We start from the raw sequence: 24,739 nt of genomic DNA, 5'->3' as shown, positions 1-24,739 counted from the left end.
AAGGGAGTTCTCCCAGACTAAGGAGGAAAAACTCACAGCCCTGAATTAACTCCATCCACAAGCATTTACTGAGTCCCTACTATGTGCTACTGTCTTCCCTGGGGGCTAAGGATTAGAGATGAATGAGACATGGTCTCAAGGACCCCACCAGCCAGTGGGTGAGGTGGACGGATCACAGCGACTGCAACACAACCTAGTAAATGTCCCAACTGTGCCATGTGGATGTTGTTGTGGGGATGGCAACAGGACCAGATCCATAATTTATGGGCCTCAGTGTGAAATAAAAATGCACAGTCCTTTATTTTTAAATTCTTTACAATTTTAAGATGGTGACAGCTAGAGCACTCCACCAAATGCAGGGCCCTTCTAAACTTCGGGCCCTGCATGACTGTACAGGTGAAGCCAGCCCTGGGTGTCAGGAAGCACTTCACAGAGGAGATGCCTCCGTAGAAAAATCTGCAAAGACAAATGTCACCAGCAGATGAACAGGAAGAACAATTCAGAGAAAGAAAGCGGCATGTCTACAGGCACGGAGGGGTACGAGACACACTGTATTTGAGAAACTGACAGAAGGTCATGAAGGTCAGCGTCTGCAAACTGGGTGGGAGAGAAACAAGGAAGGAGGCTGGCAAGGGAGCAGACCCCAAGCATCAGGCGTCTTTCAGACCACTTAAGAGCAACATAGATTGGGACGATTTAGTTCAAGTTGTGCTAAGTTGCTCAATCATATCCAACTCTTTGCAACCCTCTGGACTGTAGCCTGCCAGGTTCCTCAGTCCATGAGATTCTCCAGGCAAGAATCTGGAGTGGGTTGCCACTTCCTTCTCCAGGGGGCGTCTTCCCAACCCAGGGATCGAACCTGTGTCCCTCACATTTCCTGCATTGGCAGATGGGTTCTTTACCACTGTCACCACTCATACTGGGTAGTTTTCTTGTGGGTATTGGTGAATCATTGAAGCTGCCCCAGGGATAAGTTCTAGTGGGTAATTTAGGGGAAAAAATTGGGTAGGAGGAGGAGTGTGGATTGGAGGAGAGGAAACCTGAAGCAGCTCCTAAATTGGGAGGTCAGTGCAACAATCCAGACAGCAACCAAAGAAGAGACACCCAGAGGGCATCCAAATACTAAATATACGCAAATACTAAAGAACAAGCTCCTGACTGGAGATGGAGATTTCAGGCTCATGCACAGGGACCACTGAGTTCTTGAATGCAGATTCAGTTACCTGGAGAGAGAGCGAGAAAGCCCTGAAACAAAGATGCAGGAGGAGGAAAGAGTCTTCCAAGGAAGGGTGTTAGAAGTACAGGGCTTCAATTACCAGGCTCTGCCACCTTAACTAGGCCCTTTTCTAGGGCAGGGTTTGTTTGTGAGGTCAAATGAGACAGGAAATCACATTACTCAAGAGACAAAAGATGGGGGTTTCCCTGGTGGTACAGGGGTTAAGAATCTGCCTTCCGATGCGGGGGATGCAACTTCAATCCCTGGTCTGGAAAGATCCCACATGCTGCAGGGCAAATAAGCTGGTGCGCCACAACTACTGAATCCAGGGTCTCTGGAGCCCGCGTGCCACAGTGAGAGAGCCTGCATGCCTGAACGAAGAGCTTGCGCACTGCAAGTAAGACCCAACGCAGCCATAAATAAATAGATAAGACAAACGAGTTTCAGGAAGGAGGGGGTGGCCCACTTTAAAACTAACAAGAGTAAGATGAGGACTATAGTGGCTGAGAGAACGGAGGAAAGAGACACAAGGTGCAACATCCAAAGATGTAGACGTAGTCGGGGGTTGTTTCCTGGACAATAGCAGTCTAGAAGAGCACATGGACAAGGGAAGGCTCTGAATCTGCATGTCCATCTGCCCCGCGGCTGGTCCACTGCCTCATCCCAGGTCTTCTGGGGGCTGCAGCAGCCTGGTTTCCCCTAGAACTGGAGCAGAGGTGCTCCTCCCCCCACTCACTCACTCACGGCTACCATATGCCCCTGCAAGAGGCACCAGGGGCCACAGCTGACTTTGAGGGTGACATGGGGGTGTGCATCTGCCTGTGGCCACCTTCCCTCGTCCTCACAGACACTGACCCAGCCATCCACCTCATTGCTAGCCATACCCTGACCTCTGTACAAGCTGTTCGCACTGGGGTTACACTACTGCTACCAACCTTGAAACTCTCACGAGGCCCCAGATGGGAAGACCTTCTCCCCTCTGCTTGTTAGAACTCAGCAGTACTTTTCTTTTACTTACTTTCCCTGCACAACAAATAGCTCATCTGTCTTAGTACTCAGTACAAGTTTCCCATAAGGACCCACTCAAGTATCAGTAAGCAAGGTCCATACAGTATCACAGGAAATTTACCTGGCTCCCTGGCTCTCAGGCAGTGGACAGAGCTCCCCGGAGCCTCAGAGCTTCTAAACTAGGCACACGGCCTAGAAGATCAACACAGAGCTGAGCTCCTGCTGGGTGCCTGGTGTTTCACACCTATTGCCTTGTTTGCTTCTCAATTCAAGCCCATGCGGTACATTGTCCTGTTCCCCAGAAAAGGTAAACCAGGTCAACCAATGGTTGTATACCAGGGCAAGGACTATTCAGGTCCCCCCGACCATGTCTGGGAGGGAGAGGCCTTTATGCAGTCTTTTGTACTTTTCCATATCTCGAGCAGTTATAGGAATCTGGCCTTGCCTCTTTCCAAAGATAGCAGAATAAGAATCAACCCACAGAACCTTTTCTCATTCTTGGCTTCCCACCCACTGGCTACCAACCAGATTGTGGAAAAGGGACAGGCCCAACTGACTATGGTCCAAGGCCTCCAAAAGAGAGATCTCTCATGACCCTGAAACAGCCAGGTGGTCTCACTCCCAGGAAGGCTTCCTGTTGTTCTCTGAGTGTGCGTTTGCAGACACACCCGCATGCATGCACACACGTACACACACCCTCCTTACTGCCCAGAGATAAACCACAGATGGAACCCACATCATATTGGAAAATGCAAGCCAGTCCTCCACCCTGGTTCTGGCTTGTTTACAGTTGGCGTTGCTTCAGATTTGGCCTCCATCCATTCTGACTGGCTGATGCTCATGCCATATCTGTTGGCTAAATATTTTTTATATCAGCCTTGATTCTGGAGACAATGAGATCGACAGGTTAAGTAATATGCTCATGGACACTCAGCTGTTAAATAGCAGAGCCAGCATTTGCAACCAGCTCTATCTCACTCCACAGCCTCATGCTCTTAGCCCTGATGCTCTGTACATCGTGCCTCTCACTGCCAGAGTGCCTACAGGATTAGCATGTAGATAGACCCCCAGTGTTCTCCCAAGCATGCTTGATGTTCCATGATGGAAATTCAAAGTCAACTCTGTTTGGAAGCTTGGCTATACACAATAAGGCAAGAACTCTAGGGAAAGGCAAATGATGAATCCCACTTTTTGCAAATCACGTGAATTTCAGAGAAGCCCTCGAGTTGGGTGGATAAGCCAAGGTTTTTTCATTCTCTGAACTGGATTACTAGCTCCTGAGAAGTGTCCATAAATCAACATGCTTTCAGTCTCTAGGCCTTTGTTTGTGTTATTGTATGCTTTTTAAATCCTCAGCTTGTTAGAAGGTGACCCTCCCGAGTTTAGGGCAGTGGACCAGCCTACATACTCCCCAGACAAGAGGAGATACTGAACTGAAACAGATGCAAGTAGCCAGACCTCTGCTCTCCTGTGAAATAATGTCCAGGAAGCAAAAAGCAAGGCCCAGGCATGTCAGCTGGCTGGGGGACGGGAACATGAGTGCTTTGTCTTCTGCTCTTCTCTGCCCCTTCGAGTCCAGAGGGGCAGCCGTTCTCAAAGCATGGCCTGTAGCAGCAGCAGCATCACCTGGAAACTCGTGAGACGTGCAAATGCTCTAGTCTCACATCGTAACTACCAAACCAGTGTTTTAACCAGCCCACCTGCTGATTCTGATGTGCACTAACATTTAAAAGCCACCGCACTACAAGTCTGCAAAGATTCAGTTATGAGAATCTGTCACTTTCATTAATCGAAATTAGGAACCATAAGCCTTTCTAGAGGTAATGTGGAACAAGCATGAACTTCAGAGTCAAGTAATTGTGGGATTGTATCCCATCTCCGCCACTTACTAGCCATGTGACTTTCATTGCATCACTTCACATTTCTAAGAATTCTTTTCATCATCTGTACAATGGAAATCATAAAACCCAGCACAATGCCTGGCATACAGATTGTGCTAAACAGAAAGTAGTAATTTTCATGATGCTTCATGGCTTCCTTTGTGGCTCAGGTGGTAAAGAATCTGCCTGCAATGCAGGAGACCCAGGTTCCATCCCTTCTGGGTTGGGAAGATCCCCTATAAGAGGGCATGGTTACCCACTCCAGTATTCTTGCCTGGAGAACCCCACAGACACAGGAGCCTGGTGCGCTACAGTCCATAGGGTTGCAAAGCGTCAGACAAGACTGAGTTACTAACACTAACACTCATGTCAATCAGCAACTGTGCACAGCAGCCAAACGCTATTGAGTTTCTTCCTCTCCTGTAAGTAGACTACAGGGAACATCCACCCAAGGGGAGGGATGGGCAGACTGGAGAGCCAGGTGGGGAGAGTTTCAGCCTTCAGTGGTTCCATGTGTGCTCAGAGAGAATAACAAGATCACGGTGATCTGATGAGCACAGTTGGGGAGCAGTACATTCGAGGCCCAGCGCCAGATCTCCAGGGGCAGACCGTCACCATGGAAAAGCTGACTCTCCTTCATGCCAACACTCCTGTAAGAAACCATCCCTTTAGGAAACCGAAGTGCAGTGCCAAACTCTAATCATAACGAGCAGAGCAGGGCCACCAAGTAAACCACACAGCACCCAACCCACATCTTCCCAGAACAGGACTGTAGGAGAGGATGGGAGGCAAAGAATCAGGGGCAGCGTGGACCCCTGACATAAGGTCAGAAGGTAGATGTGTGGAGGTAGCTTGTAGCAGAGCTTACCAACTTTAATGTGTGGCTAATTCACTCATTAAAATGCAGATTCTGAATCAGCAATTCTGGGATGGTGTCTGAGACTCTGCATTGCTGCAAGCTCCCAGGAAAGGCTGCACTTCCAGTAGCCCTTTTGAACGATAAAAACAGTGAGGAGCCGACTCACTGGTTAAGATGCTGGCGCTGGGAGAGATTGATGGCAAAAGGAAAAGGGGGCTACAGAGGATGAGATGGTTAGATAGGATCATCAATGCTATGGACATGAATTTGAGCAAACTCCAGGAGGTAGTAGAGCACAGAGGAGCCTGGCGGGCTGCAGTCCATGGGGTCAACTTAGCAAATGAACAACAGCAGTCTTTACCATAGAGTTTAAAAGTTTGGATTCCAGTTCTGATCCAGCTGGTGTGACACAGGGGCCCTGAGAAAGTCACTTAACCTCTCTGAACCTGTTTCCTCATCTGTAAAATGGGAAAATTGATGTTTACTGCACTGAATTCTAAGAAATTCAGATGATAATATGTATATTAGTCTAGCTTGGGCCTGCTGCTTGGCACTCCCTTGAGAGATGGTAGCTGTGCTGAACATCACCTGTAAGGCCCGCAACACAAAGGGGTGAGGGCTGCACACTCCTAAGCGGGACTGTGAGAGGACCCAGGGCTTGGTGATGCTTTGATCAGGTTGCTAGGATTTCCCAGCTGGCTCTCTAAATCATTCTCTATCTAGCCCCTCTGCCTTTTCAGCCCTGAAACCAGGGCATTCCCAGGCTTAGCCTTTAACTCTCTGTGCATCTCTCTCCTCCCCAACCCTGGCCTCACCCCCATTCCCAGCTCCAGTTCTCACCCTCGAGGAGAGAGGTTGTTGCTCAGTCACTAAGTCATGTCTGACTCTTTGCAGCCCCATGGACTGCAGCATGCCAGGCTCACCTGTCTTCCGCTATCTCCCAGAATTTGCTCAGGTTCATGTCTGTTGAGTTGGTGATGCTGTCTAACCATCTCATTCTCTGTTGCCCCTTCTCTTTTTGCCTTCAGTCTTTCCCAGCATCAGGGCCTGTTCCAATGAGTCGGCTCTTCTCAGCAGGTGCTTTGTATTCTCGATTCCCCTTCCTGATCCTCAGTCCTAGTTTTCCTCCGTTTCTGCTTGGAATCCCATTATCTATTCTATTCAGCTTGCCTAGATTCAGCATCCTCATCTGAGTACTCCACAAATCAGCACAGCTGCCTGCTCCCCTGCTTCTGTCGGCACTCTCAGCTTCTTAGCGTAGACATCCCTTGTCCAGGCAGCCTCCCCCGGTCAGGCGGGATGAGATGCCATCCATGTGCTCCAGCAGCACCCAGCACACACGCCTAGAATACCAGTGACCCTACCACGCTGTCCTTTCCCGTGCATTTGTCCCTCCCCACGGCTGCACAGGGACCTCCTGGAGGGTTGGACCCCTTGTCTTCACTGGGATCCCCAGGGCGTGACACACGACAGCCTAAATTCCAACCTGACAATCCCCTCTTTACCCAGGAAATTCCTGAGGAAGCTGGGCATGCGAGAAATAATGGCACACTAGGATGGGAGGAACCGCTATTACTGGGCCACTGTTCAATCCCACCACAGTAGAACTGATACCCACTGGGGTTCTTGGTTTTCCCCAACCAATAGAAACTGATAAGAGGCCAGACAAGAAATTCAGGCAAGGCTTTACTGAGGCTCCTGCAGCTGCAGGAGGCAGCAAGAACAAGTAACAGGTTCTCTGGCTCACTCCCCAGGGGTGGTGAGGGGTGAGCTGGTTCCCTATATGGGGTGAGCACAGGGGGTGGGTCCAGGGGTTGGGCCAAGGGCTGGTTTAGGTGGTCTGAGTACAAGGAGGCATGTGCAGTACCCTGCTTTTGCTCTTGGCTCTTTAGAAATGGCGATTGGGGTTTTTTGGACCTTTTGTATCTTATTGTCCCAAATTTGTCCCAGCTACATATGCACACAGTTATTTTTAGTCCCCTATAATTTCTTTGTATTTTGTTGCTCAAGGAGATGTTTGTGCAGGTGCAAGCACTGCAGCAAAGGGTCCCAGGTCCCAGGTTCCAGCCTGTCTCAGAATTCAGATGGAGCTAACTGAGCATCAGGTTCAAGCTGGGAATCCAAGTGTAGGCTCTTGGCTATCCCTAGCCTGAATCCAGACTTTGGGAATCATCACCTCCGGCTAGTCCCATAGGGAAGAAACCCAGAACCTTGATGAGAATGCCCAGGAGCGGAGAGGATGTATGGAAGAGGAAGGGAAGTGGAACAGAGGAGGGGGAGGGGAGTGGAGGGAGCAGGAATGGAAGGAAAATGGAAAAGAAAGAAGGGAGGAGGAGGCAAGAGGAGGGGAGGAGAGAAAGACGTTCCTCCAGATCTTCTTGTCCTTCCTCTCAGCACTTTGTGACCTACATTAACTTAAGCTCTTTCTCGACAAATAAGAATCCTTTCTTTTGGGGGGAAAAAAAAGGTGGCAGGAGAAAATTGGACTAAATAACAAGATTATTTTTGATGGGCTGAAGAAAGAGGGAAATTCATAAACACTGCCAATTTAATAAATTTTGTCTCCTCACATAGGAACATGTCCTAGCACTATGCCTCACACAATATATTGCTTAATAAAGGATGAATTATAAAATAGTCTGTAGGGAAAATACTTGTAAAATGAAATGTTATTGTCATAATCATCACCACATTATTCTGGGCTGTCCCTAGTGTGTGGTATCTTAAAGTCTCCAATCAACCTTCATATACTCAATATTCCAAGGCCCAAAGGACCTCAGAATGAGCCTGAATGTTAGTCCAGAATTTACTCTGAGTCAATGCTACCAATGTCTACTCCATAAACACTGGTGCCTTCCATCAAACAGAAAAATATTTTGAAGCATTTTTCTATGCATTTTTCATTCCTGGTAATTTGGTAGCTGTGTTGCCCACAAGCCCTCTAAACTCAGAGTCAGAGTTATCCACAGCTTGGGGATAGAGTGGAAGAGAAAACAAGGAATTAAGTTTTCCAAGAAGAAGAAGACTTTGACATCCTAATTTAATTTTTTTTTTTAATTCACAGAAAAGACAGCAACCTTGAAAGCCCAGGGTTTTCAGTGCAAGAACCAGGCACTTGCGAAGATGAAAGAAGTCTTTCTGGACTCCATAGCGTAGGCAGGATGGGAGAGATGAGGTGGAGCAGTTTGCCCTACTAGATGAGAAGAAACTCAAGGAAAATCACAGAGAAAGACATCGAGGAAATTAAATTACATGTGAGTGAGTTGCCTGAGAGGACCCTGTTAGAGTCCACAAGGGGCTCACAACATATAGTTTAAAAATGGCTCATTGTGGTGACCTGACAAACAGGGGATGAAGTCACAGTGGCTGCTTTGCCTTGATGGGCATCCTATTTTTTCCTTAAGGCAATATCCTATTCTTTCCTGCTGGTGCCAGTTTCTCAAGACTATGTGACCACCCGACCATGAGACCCCTCCGACCCTGTGACCACAAGACCTCAGCTGCAGGCTAAAGATAAACTAAGGCCCCCTCCCTTCGGGGCACAAATTCCCATTGATAAGATATAATAAGAGTCAGCTGTAAAGGGGGAGCACTGGTTTTTCTCTAAAGCCAATCACTTTCTTTCTTCCTATAATGAATCTTTTCTTTGCCTGAATGCCCAGCTCACTCTCTATTTCTCCACACTTGCTTTGCAGACCCTGCCTGTCCCTTCCATGGCACCCCTCCAGGCGGCTGCTTCCATCATGCCAAGTGGGAAGGAGGAGCCCCCATCACAGGAGATGTGTCATCCTGCAGCACACACGCAGGCAGGTGTGTGCACACACAAACACACACATGCACACCAACTTTAACCCTGGCAATTTCAGAAGATCATTGCGGCTAGCAAGAACTGAGTTGAGACACAAATTGGGTGGGTAGTCACTTGGACTGAACCAGGAAGACAAACTACACATCACATCAGCCACAGATGCTGAGACAACCAATGCAGTGAGAATAACACCCCCAAACCAAACAGACCAACGACTCCAGCTCAGAGGCCAGCCAGGACCAGAAGCCAGAAAAAAACCAGACAGGAATCTTCCCACTTCCTTCTTCCATGATTCCATGGTTCCTGCATTAGGCACCATTCCAGGCAGGAGACAAGAACACTTGATAAAAGACAACTTTTTGAATTCTAAAAAGCTGAGTCTTGACTGTCTAATTAGTTAAAAGAGACTACAAATTTAGCCAGAATTTGACTAAGCTACCTTTGATTCTCAAGAATATGTCTTTCCACGATAGCAAAAAATGATAGCTAATGACAGTTACAGAAAAACAGCATCACATTGAGCACATCTGAGCTGTGACTAAGCTTCAAACCCACCACAGGTCTTGGTTTTGAGCAACTGTGAGAGCAGAGCAGGAGAAATCTCTCTTCCTTGTGGAGTTTATCATCCAGTGAGATGGCAATCATGAAACAGGCAGCCTCACAATAATTACAGCACAGCAGACATGGTTGGTGCCATGAAGTACAGGGAGGAAAGAGAGGAAGACCCGGTCCCAAATCATCAGTCCAACCTGCCCATTGTGATGTCAGAAATGAAACATGTAGAAATGAATTCAACTCGTAAATCATTGCTTTTCTCTCTCAAGACTCTTTAAAATGCAAAGACCTATGGGAGCAGTTATTTGTAAATTTGCTAACCTTTCCATTTTGAGAGTTTAACAACTCTTATTGAGTTTAAATGACCAAAATGCAGGAAAGTTCCCAAATGCTACTGGGGAGAGCAGGGAGCCACTTGAAAGGAGGAACACACGGGTGGAGGTTCCCACAACATATCTGCTTGGCTCTCTTGCCCAGGGTTGCTCCACCCTAGACAATGGCACTTGGATCTTAACAGGAGTTTAAAGTAATCCTGTGGGTTGGATCTGATGCCTTAGGAACTACAGTGGCGTAGAGAGCACCTAGCTCTTGGGATAGTTTTGACTCCTGGAAAGAAGTCAGGCTCTTCCCTAAAGTCAAGCTTTCATCTCAGTGCTCAGTGGGAAGCAAGGCCCTTCTTCCAGTGAGGACAGGAGACCTAGTTAACCCCAAATCCCTCTGACTTCCAGGAAACAGTTTCCACACTCCCTAATCATGACAAACAATGCCATTTGTGGTTAAATCCATTGCTCTGAAGTCCAGCAAAACTCAGACTCAGCCACTTACAGAACGAGGGACTTCAGACAAGTTACTTGACCTCTTTGAACCTTCAGTTTTTCATCTGCAGAATGTGAATGATAACCATAGTTATCTCATGGGTCACGCTGAGATCAGGTGAGATACCATATGGGGCATGCTTTCTGCAGTTATCTGCTATTTACTAGAGTTCAGGAGAGGCAGTGGTGTGATAGTCAAATGCAGCCACCCAGTCAGGGTGGGACCATCTGGACCAGTGCTGCCAGGCATCAGCATCATCTGAGTGCTTGTTAGACCCACCCAGGCCCATGGAATCCTAATCTCTGGGAATCTGTGTTTTAGCAAACTTTCCAAGTGACTTTTACACATGCTTGGTTTTGAGAAGCACAACTCTGTGTGTAATCACAGATAGTCCTGAAGTCACAGGCAGATTATCTTCAGCGAGTCCCGCCTTCTCCAGAGGCAGTGATCCCTGTCTCAGATATCTTGTTTAAGATTGATGAGAACATTCAAGAATATGCCTGAAAGGGCTCTGCAATGCATCAGACAATGTGGAAATGGACGAGAGCATGATGAATCCCCAGCATTTGCAACAGGACTCTTTAAAAGGAACACAGCCAAGTCCTTGGCTTTCCCTCCTGGCTCTTAGCAGAACCTCCTATGGCTCTCAGAGGATGTTGACCCAGAATTCCCTGCATGTTCCCTTGGAAGAGCAAGCTGACTCTGACAGTTCAACTGTATGTGGTGTATCATCAAATCCCTGCAGCTCAGACCTGACACGATTCCTTCTGGTTCCTGGCCAGTACAGTATTCCCAGGGCGGTGGGGTTCTTGGGGTCTCAGGAGCTTTTTGCAGATGGAGCCTGGCTTTCAGGCAGCCCCAGGATTTGGATCAAAGCCAGTGAATGCAATGATCATTGGGAGCAATGTCTTCTTCAATTATGGTTTCCTGAGGGTTTATGCCCAGTAGTAGGATTGCTGGATCATAGGTTAGTTTTATTCCTAGTTTTTTAAAGACTCTCCATACTCTTCTCCATAATGACTGCATCAGTTTTCATCCCTACCAACAGTTCAAGAGGTTTCCCTTTTCTCCACACCTTCTCCCAAAGCTGGTGCTCTGTGATGACCTAGAAAAGTGGGATGGGGAGTGAGGTGGGAGGGTGGTTTAATGGGGAGGACGTATTTATACCTATGACCAATTCATCTTGACACACGGCAGAAATAGTCACAATATTGTAGAGTAAGTATCCTCCAATTAAAAATAAAATAACAAAAACCAGGGAATGGGTAGAAGCAGTGGAGTCAGGTTTCATACCCAAATAAGGAAGAACTCTGCAGCCATCAGAAAGTAGCGTGGGCATTTCCCTGGTGGTCCAGTGGTTAAGAGTCTGCCCGCCAACACAGGGGACATGGGTTCCATCCCTGGTCCGGGAAGATTCCACCTGCTGTGAAACAGCTAAGCCCATGCAGCACAGCTACTGAACCCCACGTGCCCAAGAGCCCGTGCTTTACAACGAGAGAAGCCACCGAAATGAGAAGCCCATGCACCGCAGCTAGAGAGTAGACCCCGCTCATTCACAGCAAGAGAAAGCTCACGAGCAGCAACAAAGATCCAGCGCAGCCATAAATAAACAAATACTTTTTTTTTTTTTTAAAGAAGATGAAACTAGCATGAACTTCCCAGGGAAGGGGGGCATGAGATCCCTGACTCAGGGGCTGGTCACTCACAGGCATGAAATCTTTTATAATTTCCCTTCCCTTCCTACCATACTCTCCTAGTTTCTGTGTGCTCTGCCTGACCATCTGAGGGGGCCTCTTCAAAGAACTTATCCTTCTTACATTGTGCTGATATTTACTCCTCACCTATCGTGCACCAGGTGCTGTCCTAGACATCAGCAGGAAGGTTCCTGTTCTCAGTGAGCTTCTGGTCTAATAGGCAGTTTTGACTGGGGGAGCAGGGAAGGCCTCTCTGAACAGCTGGTATTTTCCATTGAGATATACATTACAGGAAGGAGCCAGCCATGGGACAACTATGTGGACCAGCATTTCAGGCCAAGGGAACATCGGGTATCAAGGCAGGGCCTAAGCAGGAACCTGTAGCACTGTGAGTTTGGGTGAGCAACAAGGGGAAGAGATGGTGAAAAAGTCAGGGAGGGACCAGATCCAGGCAGAAAGGCTTTGTGTGCCAGTGGAACTGATGAGGATTTTTTTTTCCTTTCTCTATTGCAGCACTTAACAGGCCTGCTGATTGCCAGAATCACCAAAATTTCTTCATCAGGTGCCTGCTGTCTGCTACAAGTCTCAGGAAACCAGGGTCTTATCCTCCCATCAAGCTGCTGCTTCCTCTAAACAATGTCAAGTCCAGCCCTCACTTTCATCAGCTCTGAAAGTCTTTGATTAGACAGCTGATTGCTTACTTCTTGAGCCATTTTGCTGTGCTGAGTCACTCAGTGGTGCCCAACTCTTTCGGACCCCATGGGCTGTAGCCCCCCAGGCGCCTCTGCCCATAGGGACTCTCCAGGTCAGAATACTGGAAAGTGTTGCCATGCCCTCCTCCAGGGGATCTTTCCAGCCCAGGGATTGAACCCAGGTCTCCCACATTGCAGGAAGATTCTTTATTGCCTGAGCCACCAGGGAAGCCCAAGAATACTGGAGTGGGTACCCTATCCCTTCTGCATAGGATCTTGTCAACTCAGGAATCAAACTGGGGTCTCTGGCATTGCAGGTAGATTCTTTAGCAGATGAAGCCATTGTCTGGTTACAAAACCAAAGTCCTTTTCTTTCTTTTTTTCTGTCTCTTTCAAAGGATGAAACACAGATGCACATTGGATAAGGGTCTAAACACAACTGATGAAAGCAAATCCAGTCTATATGGGGCACCAACACAGCACAGAGGCTAAGACACAAGGTCTCAAGCCTGAATGCCTGGTTTTCAATGCAGGTTCCTTACACACCAGTTGTATGGCCTGGGACAAGCCACTTACCTCTCAGAGCCTCAGTTCTGCCATATGTGAAATGGGGAAAATGATAGTCCCTGCTTCATGGGATCATGAGTACAGACTGGTATTTTACAGGTGTAGAACTTAGAACAGAGGCTGACACTTAGTAAGAGCTTAATAAGCACAAAAACTCATTGGCTCAAACTTTGGCTGTTTATGAGTTTTAACATTTGCTTAATGCTGAACAAACACTTGTTGAGTATCTACTATGTACCACGCACTCTGCTAGGCATGCTTTCACAGAAAGAGCTTTGGGCTGGAAGTCAGAAGACCTGACTTCTGGTCTCAGTTTTGTTACAAGTCAGGCAACTAAGGACCAACCTCATCATCTCTTGTCCTCAGACTTCTTCCCCTTTAAAGGTGGTCACTGGGATCATGTAACTTGTGAGGGCCCCTTGGTCCTGGCCAGTAGTAAATGACTGCCCTCAGGAGAATCCAGCCAGAAGTTCTCCCCCAGCAGGGCGGACCCCTCTAGCCACTCAATTCCACCAGGACCCTGTGTGTGAGCACACACCCTGGAGAGAAGCATGCCTGATCCCTGTCCTGTGCTTGCCATAAAATATTGATTAGGGAATTTAAAATTTCGAAATGATTTAGGAGCCCCGAGACGGAGATCTAATGTGCTGTGCCCAGCTGCGTTATGAGCCATCTATCTCCTGTCAGCAAGCAGCAAGAAACTGACAGAATCAATACCAACGCATCTGAAGACAGACTTAACTCATTTCCTTCCCTTCCCCCTCCCTGGAGCTGTGGTTGGAGTGGGTCAGCCTGAGAGGCTGGCCCCAAAGCTGGGGCCTGGACACCCACCTCCACAGGACAGCAGAGGCAGGGGTCTCGGGGCGCTGTCTGTTTCCACTCCCTCCATGGGGTGAGGCAGGCATCTCTGCTAATGCATCAGGAAGCCTAAGGACTCTTAACAAAATTGTATCATACCTCTGTGAATGCAAAATGCCTCGTACCTGCGTCATGAAACATAATAGTGACCGTGCCTTATCAGGTCTGTTTTTAATGATGTTATTCTAGAATGTTTTCTTTCTAGATGATGATTGAGAAGCCAGTTTTTAAAAAATGGTGCCAGGTAGCACAACAGGAATGGAACTTTGTTATATTCCGAGGTTTTCCTTTTTACTTTTTTAAATGGCATGTGCTGGATGTCTCTATAAGTCTGTTCAGATGACTGTTGAACCTGGAAAAGCTGTTGCTGCTATTGATGCATAACATACTGCTATTGGTCCTTTTATATAAATATACATATATATAATTTGAATTTTTGGAAACTTTAGTTGTGCTGTCAACTTTGGAAAAAATATTACTTTGGCCACCTGATGCAAAGAACCAACTCATTGGAAAAGACCCTGATGCTGGGAAAGATTGAAGGCAAAAGGAGAAGGGGGCAGCAGACAATGAGATGGTTAGACAGTATCATCAACTCAGTGGACATGACTTTGAGCAAACTCCAGGAGACAGTGAAGGACAGGGAAGGCTGGCATGCTACAGTCCATGGGGTTGCAGAGTTAAACTTGATTTAGCAACTGAAAAACAACAAACAATCCCAGTTATACCATGTTGGGTTGGCATTGTACAGAAATTAACAGTATATTGGTCTAGAAACGTTAAACCATTTTTTTCTGTTTGTACAGGGGTAATGCCTGGCAAATCCCATGGACGGAGGAGCCTGGTAGGCTGCAGTCCATGGGGTCACACAGAGTCGGACACGACTGAAGCGACTTAGCAGCAGCAGCAGCAATGCACTGTATTAAATATGCAAGGTCTTATCTATGTGGGTTTGATTACAGAAAGTAATAAAGTGTTCTCTAAATTTAAAAAAAAGAAAAAAAAAAGAATGAACTAATCTAGAATTTCCATTCTCTTCCCCTCCTTAATGGTCTAAATAGGGTTTTCTGGCCTGTGTCCTGAAAGGAAAATCATAATAGTTTCTCATGTTTAACTCTAAGAATCTTAAAAGAGTCATCATTATTTAACTTCTCAGAGCCTCAGTTTTCTCATCTGTGGAAAGAAGGGAGTAAAACTACTTCCTCATATGTCAGATTAAAGTAGATGCATTGTGAATGTACTTAATGCCACTGAGCTGCAAGCTTAAAAACGGAAAAACCGGCAAATTTCATGTTATATATGTTTTACCATAATAAAAAATAACAAGCTTGTGACCTCCCTGGTGGTTGGGACATGACAGAGTGACTGAACTGAGAAGCCTGGGATGAGAAGAGTAACACGTAGCAGATCCAAGGTAAGGAGCTTCAAGGCAGCAGAGCTGGCATTTGAACCCAGATCTGCCCAATGCTGAAACAGCAGCTCTGTCCTCCTAGCTACGCTGTATCACAGAAGAACAGGAGTGCCGGGGCGGGGTCTTACTCATCCATGTTTGCCAGGCTCGCCTATTACCTGACCAGCATCCCAGGTGCCAGGCTTGCAGTACTCAGTGAGGTTAATAAAGGTATCACTCCCAGGGAACGGCTTTATTTCTTCCTGCCTCACACACGGTTCTATGTACCTGAAGCATTTATTAAACATGCTGAGAGGCTTGAATAAGAATTTAATTTTTCTAGCTAAACAATGGTGTGTGCAGCAGGCAAACAGAATTACTTGTTTTAATCTTATCCGCGCACGCCTACTCAGCCTAAGGCAACTGGCTAACCCCAGGAGCAGCATGACATCTCAAGATTTAGGATGCTAAGGAGCGGATCTATAAAGGACCTACTTACTATATCAAGAGAAAGCCCATCTGGAGGTCTTTTTAACTCGGGGTTTGATTTTTTTTGTTTTTCATGATAAATTTATCTTCCTAAAGGCATATATCCCAAAGCCACTTTTATCCAAGGCTGGGCTGAGCCCCCGCACAGTACAGGATATAGACCCGCTCTCCGGTTTCCCACTCCAAGCTTAGAATTTGAGCATGGCCTTTGCTTGATCATAATCTATCTTTGATTCAAAGCCTTCCTGCAGTCTGTCGTTTCTTTGAGAACCTAGAACATGCCAGGCAACAGGGCCCATTTGTAGAGGTAAGTAAGACAGAGTCTTTGTCCTCGGAGGACTCGCACTCTAGCAGAAAAGACAAACAGGAATATGGAAGAGGACAATACAGGGATTCAAGGGTGCCAGTGCAGGGAAGAGTTCATTCTCCTGGAGGGATGGGAGTAACACAGCCAGTGAGGTACTTCTGCATCTTTGGTCTAAGCAGTGGGGACCTGAGTGAACTGAGTGAGGAAAAGCATTCCAGATGTGGAATTCCAGGGCAGTGGCATGAAGCTGCAGAGCAGGGTGGCCGGTTAGGGAACTAAGCATCATTTGACAAAATGAGAGCATACAGTGCAGGTCGGGAAGGCAGGGTGGGGATGGGGAGCCAATTTTGATTGTTATGATATTTATCATAATCATCATCATTACTGCCATTTATTGAGAGTCTGTGTTAGGCACTTTTCATGTATTATCTCCTTTTACCCTCCCCCTCATCCCTACCAAATAGATATTATTTTCCCATTTTTCAGGTAATGAAATTGTGGCTCAAAGAAGTAGGCCCTGGGGAATAATTTTACAGGGTGGTCCTAGATAGTATATTCAAAAGCAGAGACATTACTTTGCCAACTAAGGTCCGTCTAGTCAAGGCTATGCTTTTTCCTGTGGTCATGTATGGATGTGAGAGTTGGACTGTGAAGAAGGCTGAGCGCCGAAGAATTGATGCGTTTAAACTGTGGTGTTGGAGAAGACTCTTGAGAGTCCCTTGGGCTGCAAGGAGATCCAACCAGTCCATTCTGAAGGAGACCAGCCCTGGGATTTCTTTGGAAGGAATGATGCTAAAGCTGAAACTCCAGTACTTTGGCCACCTCATGCGAAGAGTTGACTCCTTGGAAAAGACTCTGATGCTGGGAGGGATTGGGAGCAGGAGGAGAAGGGGACGACAGAAGATGAGATGGCTGGATGGCATCACCGACTCGATGGACGTGAGTCTGAGTGAACTCCGGGAGTTGGTGATGGACAGGGAGGCCTGGCGTCCTGTGATTCATGGGGTCGCAAAGAGTCGGACACGACTGAGCGACTGCACTGAACTGAACATGGTTTCATGTATACTTTGGAGCAATCACTCAAGGAGAGACTAGATGGCCATAGTATAAATGCGAAGGCAGTGAAACCAAAGAGCAGGTTGTTATAAGAGCCCAGGTGCAGAGTGTTAATGGTGTAAATTAAAATAGAAGGGGAGACATTAGAGAATTTGAGGGGGGAAGGGAGATAAAGAGTACGTTTTGCATTTCCAGGCATTTTTCTTGAATTTTCATTGATAGCGTTCAGTGACAGGGCATTGCCCCTGCTCATACTTTCAGGTCAGAGGTTAGACAGGTGGGGTTTCTATAGGTAGAAACAGAGATGAAGGAGAAAATGTGTAGTAGCCAGATCTCTTCTTCACTATCTCTTTTATAGAATGCCAGAGACAAGGAGGCCCCTTGTCAGCACCACTGAGATGCTTTCAGTGAGAACATGTTTATTTTGGTTCTTTTGTTTTCCTCCATTTTTCTAAGTCCATGGCAGAAAAAGCAAATCTCATCTCTGATGCCAAGAAAGTCCTCCAAACTATGCTCTAACAGTCCCATGAGCATATCTTTTAAGTTCATGAACTCCAGGAAGATTCTCTTTCCTTCTTAACTGTCATAAAGTAAAATGAAATGGAGAAAGCAATTTGTTTATATAATATCTTGCAAAGAATGGTGTGCTAGATAGTATTATTGCTTCTCAACTGTTTACTCTCCCTTTGTAATAGAAATATACATCCCTGCCTGCTGCCAGGTGATTTCAGAAAGCCCATTTGAGAGGAGCATCTCCCCTGCCCCCAGTGACCGTGGCGGCAGCCTGCCTGAGACTTGCTTTGGCCAACCGAATGTGAACTGAATGCCACATTCTACATAAGAACCGTTGTATGATTTTTCCACGTTTTTTTTTTCATTTTCCATTGTAACAGCTATTCCAAATGGTGGCTGTTTCTTCAACTTAGAATCTTAAAGGAAGAAGCTATTCGGTGCAGGAGCAGTGTAATTCTGACTCACAGCCAGAATCAGAACGATGAAATGCAATCAAGAAATATACCTTCATTGTAAGCCACTGGTATGTACAGGTTGCTTGTTACTGCAACGTAATCTAATGAAAACTGACAAATACATGTGGGAACTTCTCCATACAAGTAATCAAGAAACAGACCCATGGAACTTGAGCACTTAAGACTTTGGGAGCCAGAATGGAAGTTGTGGACAAGTGACTAAAGGAAAGGGATCATTCATTCTCTCAAAATTCATGACCCAATTTAGGACAATGACAGTTTCCTGGCTTGCATTGACTGCAGAAAATTTCTCAGATTCTTACAAAAGACTTCTGATCATCATCTTTCTGCAAAGGGAGAGACACTGGTAGGGTTTCTAAATTCCCTAAATTGAAATTATTCAGTTGGAGTTTAATACTGAATAAATTCTAGAAAATAAAATTGAGCTAGCTGATTTCTAGTTTAAATTTTTCCCATTTCCAAACTTGACCATTTCTATCTGTAAAATGCCAAGGCAGTCAACCATCTGCCTCTAAAGTTTCTGCAGCAGCACTTAAAGCAGACGATGCTTTTTTGCCTGAGGAAAGTTATCTTCTTCCCTGTGTTAGCTTATCCAAGGGAGACAAAGAGAGAGCTCTTGTATTATCCAGAGGAAGACATTGCTAGAAGGGTTTTCACAGATTATTTGAGTTTCCCTTACAGAGATGAGAAAATTGAAGATGTAATGTGACTTAGACATAGCAATTGGCACATAATAGGTGCTCAATAAGTAACCATTGAATACATGCATGAATTGAAAATTGAATAAAAGCTCATCTCAATTGTGGACGGCAGGCCTAGCCCTAATTAGACCTTGTACACCATGCCCTTATCAGGAGAATGAGCTGTGTTTTATCACTTACTCATTAGCTTGTTCAATATCCAGATTGTATGGAGCCACTGTCCTATGCTAGATATAATGCTGGACACAGAGGATATAGAGAGGTTTTGGGCAGGTCTTGGCCTCCCGCCTCCAAGAGACCTCGCCTACTATGAGCCTGGCCCCACTCTAACATCCTCACTAGTATTACCTGGGTGTTCTATTTCTTTAATTCTTCACTGTCCATCCTGTTGACAAAGAAAAAGTTACTACTAGCAACAATAGTCATTTCAATGTGGTAATTACCAAACTTTGGAGATTCTGGATCCCGTCACATTATTAAAAATTATTAAGGACCCTAAAAGGCTTTTGTTTAATACATCTCTTTTACATTTTCCAGAAGAATTATTAATGCTCACAATATTTACCATATTCAAAATTTTAAATAAGAAATGTTTAAAACAGTGATTCATTGATTCATTTAAATATTATCTAACACATGTGAACATAAATAGCATTTTTATTTTTTAATTATGTTTTTCCAGTAAAAAGAATTTTTGTGAAAATAATCACATTATTTTGCAGTTTTTCCAATATCTTTAAGAAAGATGTTGGCTTAAAGAAAGTAACTAGAATCTCATATCTGCTCCAATTTAAATCTCTTGTGATGTCATATCTCATAGCCTCTGGAAAGCTCTACTGTGCACATGAGAACTTGGAAGTGGAAAAATCAAGTAATGTCTTAATATTATTTTTAACATTGTTTTGATTTCATGGACCCACTGGTAGATCTTATGGACCTCACAAGGATCCTTGGACTTAGAGATCTGAATATAATCTAACATTCCCTTGAAATGGAAAAATAAAGAGGGAAATTGGAAATAGAAATGCTAATACCTGGGCTTGTCAAATCTCTGAACAGGTACACATGCAGAATGTAGAAAGCCAGATTGAGAATCTAGCCTCCTCTATGACCACTTAATTATTTTTTTTAAGATTGGATGGCTACTCCCCAAGAATTTTTAGTACTGTCTGCATCAAGTCTCATGAAAGTTAAGGCAGGGTTATTGTTACACCTTACAGTGTTAAGGCAGTGTTTCCTCTCCATGAATCCTTTTTGGTTCTTTTGAGTGCCAGGTGATTCACAAGGGTAAAGGAAGTTAGTTTAGAGGAAAAGATACAATCAATTACCCCTGCACCAATTCCATGCTAAATAAATACTGTCACCTTTATGCTAGTGAAGCAAGAATAATTCACCCCCAAAACATTTTTAAACCTATAAAAACTGTCTCTTGTGTATATGTTAACCCTCTTACACCAAAAAGTATTAGTGGAAAATTACAAAAATATGCAAAATACAGAATAATAAAAATGAAGATAACAACATTAATATAATAAACATCTGATAGTAAGTGAAGCCAGGGAGTGATACTGTTTAGAAATGCAAGACAAAAAAAAATAAAAACTGCATAATTATTTAAATCATTTAAATTTGATGTCCAGATTCTTACGATTAGCTACAAGATCACTTATATGCTAACATCATCTAACATAGCTTTACTAGAACTGAAACTGTGGGTCCTCATAGATGGGACAATGAGTAACACAGAGGAAATACATTCTTATAACCTGCTCACTTCTTATAGCTTACATACTAGCAAGGCCACAGATTTAATGTCTATAATATATTGAGTCTTGGTAATTCCAAATTCCTGAGTCTTGGTAATTCCAAAACTACTGGTACAAAGATTTTCAGTGGCTTTCTACCTTCAGTGATTCACATCCACACTCCCTAAGCCAGTGCTCAGGGATCCAACCTGATTTCCTGAAATTATCTTTCACTACTGCTGCTGCTGCTGCTGCTAAGTCGCTTCAGTTGTGTCCAACTCTGTGTGACCCCACAGATGGCAGCCCACCAGACTCCACCGTCCCTGGGATTCTCCAGGCAAGAACACTGGAGTGGGTTGCCATTTCCTTCTCCAATGCATGAAAGTGAAAAGTGAAAGTAAAGCCACTCAGTTGAGTCCGACCCTCAGCGACCCCATGGACTGCAGCCCACCAGGCTTCTCCATCCATGGGATCCTCCAGGCAAGAGTACTGGAGTGGGGTGCCATTGTCTTCTCCAATCTTTCACTACACTCCCATTCAAATCCTCTACCCAGACAGACTGTTATAGTCACTCCTTCAAACTCTGATGACTGGTTCTACGCTTTTGTCTATTCCTCCCTCCCACTGAAATGTATACCCAGTAGGTCTTCATTACTTTAGTGCTTAGACTATGATCAGAGAAATATACATAAGTAATCCTTCTTCTCCTCTTTAAGCTCTTTCTCTCTCATTCTGTTTGTTTACTTTGTTTTGTTGTTGCTTGATGGAACAGATAGAGTTAGGTGGACAAGAACATCACATCTCTGACTCATTTGGTGCTGCCACACAACATATCCTCCCACCCCTTTTCCTTCCCTCTCCCTACCTCGTTGACTAAGTTCCAAGTTAGGTGGTCATTCATTCCCTCATTCATTCAATCAACAAATATTTAAGAGTCTGCTGCCATTCTGAGCCACAAGATACAGCAGTGAGTGAGAAAGACCTAACCTCAGTCCATACAGACAAAAGCACAAGTCAACCAATAAACAAACAAACAAACAAAAAAACCCTGCAGAAAGAAACTGAAGTCGCTCAGTCGTATCCGACTCTCTGCGACCCCATGGACTGTAGCCTACCAGGCTCCTCTGTCCATGGGATTTTCCAGGCAATAGTACCGGAGTGGATCGCCATTTCTTTCTCCAGGGAATCTTCTCAACCCAGGATCGAACCCGGGTCTCCCTCATTGTAGACAGACACGCTTTTACCATCTGAGCCACCAAGGAGGGCTAATAAACAAACAAACAAACAAACAAACAAAAAACCCTGCAAGTTATAGTTAATGCTATAAAAGTCTAAACAAGGAACTGAGATTGAAAATAATATTTTAGACAGGGAAGACAAAGAAAGCATCCTCAGAGTGTTATTTAGGATAAGATCTAAAAAATAAGCAGGAGATACTACAAGAAAAGGAGGAAAGAACATTTAGATGAGTAAATGCGAATCAATTTCCTCATCGGTTAAACAGAAGAATAACAGTTCCTATCTTGTGTGGGTGATATGAGAATTTAATGCATTAATCCATGAAAAGCACTTAGAACTGGCCTGGCCCATAATAAATGCCATTAAGCTGGAGATGTAAATTACCATTCCAGGCAAAGGGGGCAGAATGTGAAAAACCTTTGATGTGTAAAGGAGTACAGTATGCTCAAGGGACAGAAGGAAGAGCATCATGACTACAGCATGGTGAATAAGGAGGAATGTATAGTAAGCAAAGACTAGAGAGGAAAGGGCCAGAGCAAGTATGGCGTGGTACTCTTGACAGGTAAGTGCTGAGCAGGGAAGCCGCTGCTATGGGTAGAATGAACTGAGAGAATGAGATTGAAAGAAAAACCAAGCAGGAGGCAGTTGTACTAGTCCAGTTGAAAGATGATGTAGGCCGTGACTAAGCATAGCAATGGACACAGCAAAGTATATGTAAGATGTGGATTGACAGGACTTGGTGGTGGGTATAATATTCAGGACTTGGAAAATAGGTCCCCAGGGTACCTTTCTGGACTTACTCAATTGGGAATGTATGCAAGTGGTAATGTCAAGGAGACAGTTGGATTTATAAGTTTAGAACTCAGAAGACAGGCTGAGAGAGGAAATACAAATATCAGAGACATCATTGTAAACATTGCATTTAAACACATGAAACCAGAGTAGAGACCCAGAAGGAAACTTTTGGAGATGCAAAGAAGATTCAAGTCCAAGCTCTCAGGAGCCTCAACATTTTGTGTTTGGATGGAAGAGAAAGAGACAGTCAAGGAGACCAGGGACAGGATCAGTGAAGTCAGAGAAGACTTAAGATAAAATAATTTCTATAGAAACCAAGAAAGGAGACTATTTCAAGAAGGAGAAAATAGTCAAGATTGCCCCCAATATATTTTGAGGTCATGAAGATGAGAAAATAAAGTGGACGTCGGAACAGGCAGGTCATTGGTGATCTTGGCAAAATTGCACTCCACCAACTGGAGAAGAAAATGGCAACCCACTCCAGTATTCTTGCATGGACAATCCCATCAACAGGGGACCCTGGCTGGCTATGGGTCAAAAGAATCAGACACAACTTAGTGACTGAATCAACTGGTAAATTTAGAAGCTTGAGCTGTGTAGGTTGACAGGAGATTGGGAGGTGAAGATATGGAAACAATGTATTTAGACAACTCTTTGGAGCAGTTTGTATTAGAGAACATCAGAGAAATGGGAGAATGGTTGGAGGGCATGTGGATTGGAGGAAGGCGGTCTGCCATAACTGACCAGTATTTACAGGGAATGAACTTTGGTTTCCATGATTTTCCCTCAGAGATTCTAAGCTCCATCACCAAATACCAAATGAGTTGTGTCTTTCAGTTCAGTTCAGTCGCTCAGTCATGTCCAACTCTTTGCGACCCCATGATCGCAGCACTCCAGGCCTCCCTGTCCATCACCAATTCCCGGAGTTTACCCAAACTCACGTCCATTGAGTCGGTGATGCCATCCAGCCATCTCATCCTCGGTCGTTCCCTTCTCCTCCTGCCCCCAATCCCTCCCAGCATCAGAGTCTTTTCCAATGAGTCAACTGTTCGCATCAGGTGGCCAAAGTACTGGAGTTTCAGCTTCAGCATCAGTCCCTCCAATGAACACCCAGGACTGATCTCCTTTAGAATGGACTGGTTGGAACTCCTTGCAGTCCAAGGGACTCTCAAGAGTCTTCTCCACACCACAGTTCAAAAGCATCAATTCTTCGGCACTCAGCCTTCTTCACAGTCCAACTCTCACATCCATATGTGTGTGTGTGTGTATTAGTCGCTAAGTTATATTTGATTCTTGAAACCCCATGGACTGTAGCCCACCAGGCTCCTCTGTCCAAGGGATTCTCCAGGTAAGAGTACTGGAGAGGGTTGCCATTTCCTCCTCCAGGGGATCTTCCCAACCCAGGGATCGAACCCACATTTCCTGCATTGCAGATAGATTCTTTACTGTCTGAGCCACCAGGGAAGTCCCCTCTTTTCAGATATTATAAAAATTCCATTGTCATTAAGGAGGAAACTGACACACATTGACCCCCCTCCCCAGGCCTCTGTTTGCCAGTCCAAGGCTTAGTGTACACTCTCCTGCTCTATACCCCCAGCAGAATGAGCTGCACACAGGAAGCTTTTTACCATGTGTGGTGGTTGGGGAGGGTCTCAGGAGGCCATCTGGTGGCCTGTGCGGGGGGAGGCTGGCCAGGGTCAAGGGCTGTGGGTGGGGGAGCAGGAGGAGGGGTGTGGTTGGAGGAGCAGCTGCTGTGCCATGTCACTGGGAAAACCATCGCCTTGACTAGATGGACCTTTGTTGGAAAAGTAATGTCTCTGCTTTTCAATATGCTATCTAAGTTGGTCATAACTTTCCTTCCAAGGAGTAAGCGTCTTTCAATTTCATGGCTGTAATCACCACCTGCAGTGATTTTGGAGCCCAAAAAAATAAAGTCTGACACTGTTTCCACTGTTTCCCCATCTATTTCCCATGAAGTGATGGGACCGGATGCCATGATCTTTGTTTTCTGAATGTTGAGCTTTAAGCCAACTTTTTCACTCTCCTCTTTCACTTTCATCAAGAGGCTTTTTAGT

The 24,739-nt window shown here is 45.3% G+C and overlaps 1 long non-coding RNA gene across 1 annotated transcript; it reads left to right on the top strand.

Annotated features, from left to right (window-relative positions):
• Positions 1 to 1,309: 1,309 nt before the first annotated feature.
• LOC120880537 lies at positions 1,310 to 22,962 on the top strand. The gene is made up of 3 exons (XR_005725053.1): positions 1,310 to 1,360; positions 16,626 to 16,636; positions 22,951 to 22,962. It is a non-coding gene; the product is annotated as an uncharacterized LOC120880537 (long non-coding RNA).
• Positions 22,963 to 24,739: the final 1,777 nt, after the last annotated feature.

The sequence above is a fragment of the Oryx dammah genome, unplaced genomic scaffold (genome assembly GCF_014754425.2).
Source record: "Oryx dammah isolate SB20612 unplaced genomic scaffold, SCBI_Odam_1.1 HiC_scaffold_21, whole genome shotgun sequence".
Lineage (NCBI taxonomy): Eukaryota > Metazoa > Chordata > Mammalia > Artiodactyla > Bovidae > Oryx > Oryx dammah.
The sequence above is the reverse complement of the archived record's forward strand: the minus strand, read 5'-3'. Positions and strand labels throughout refer to the sequence as shown.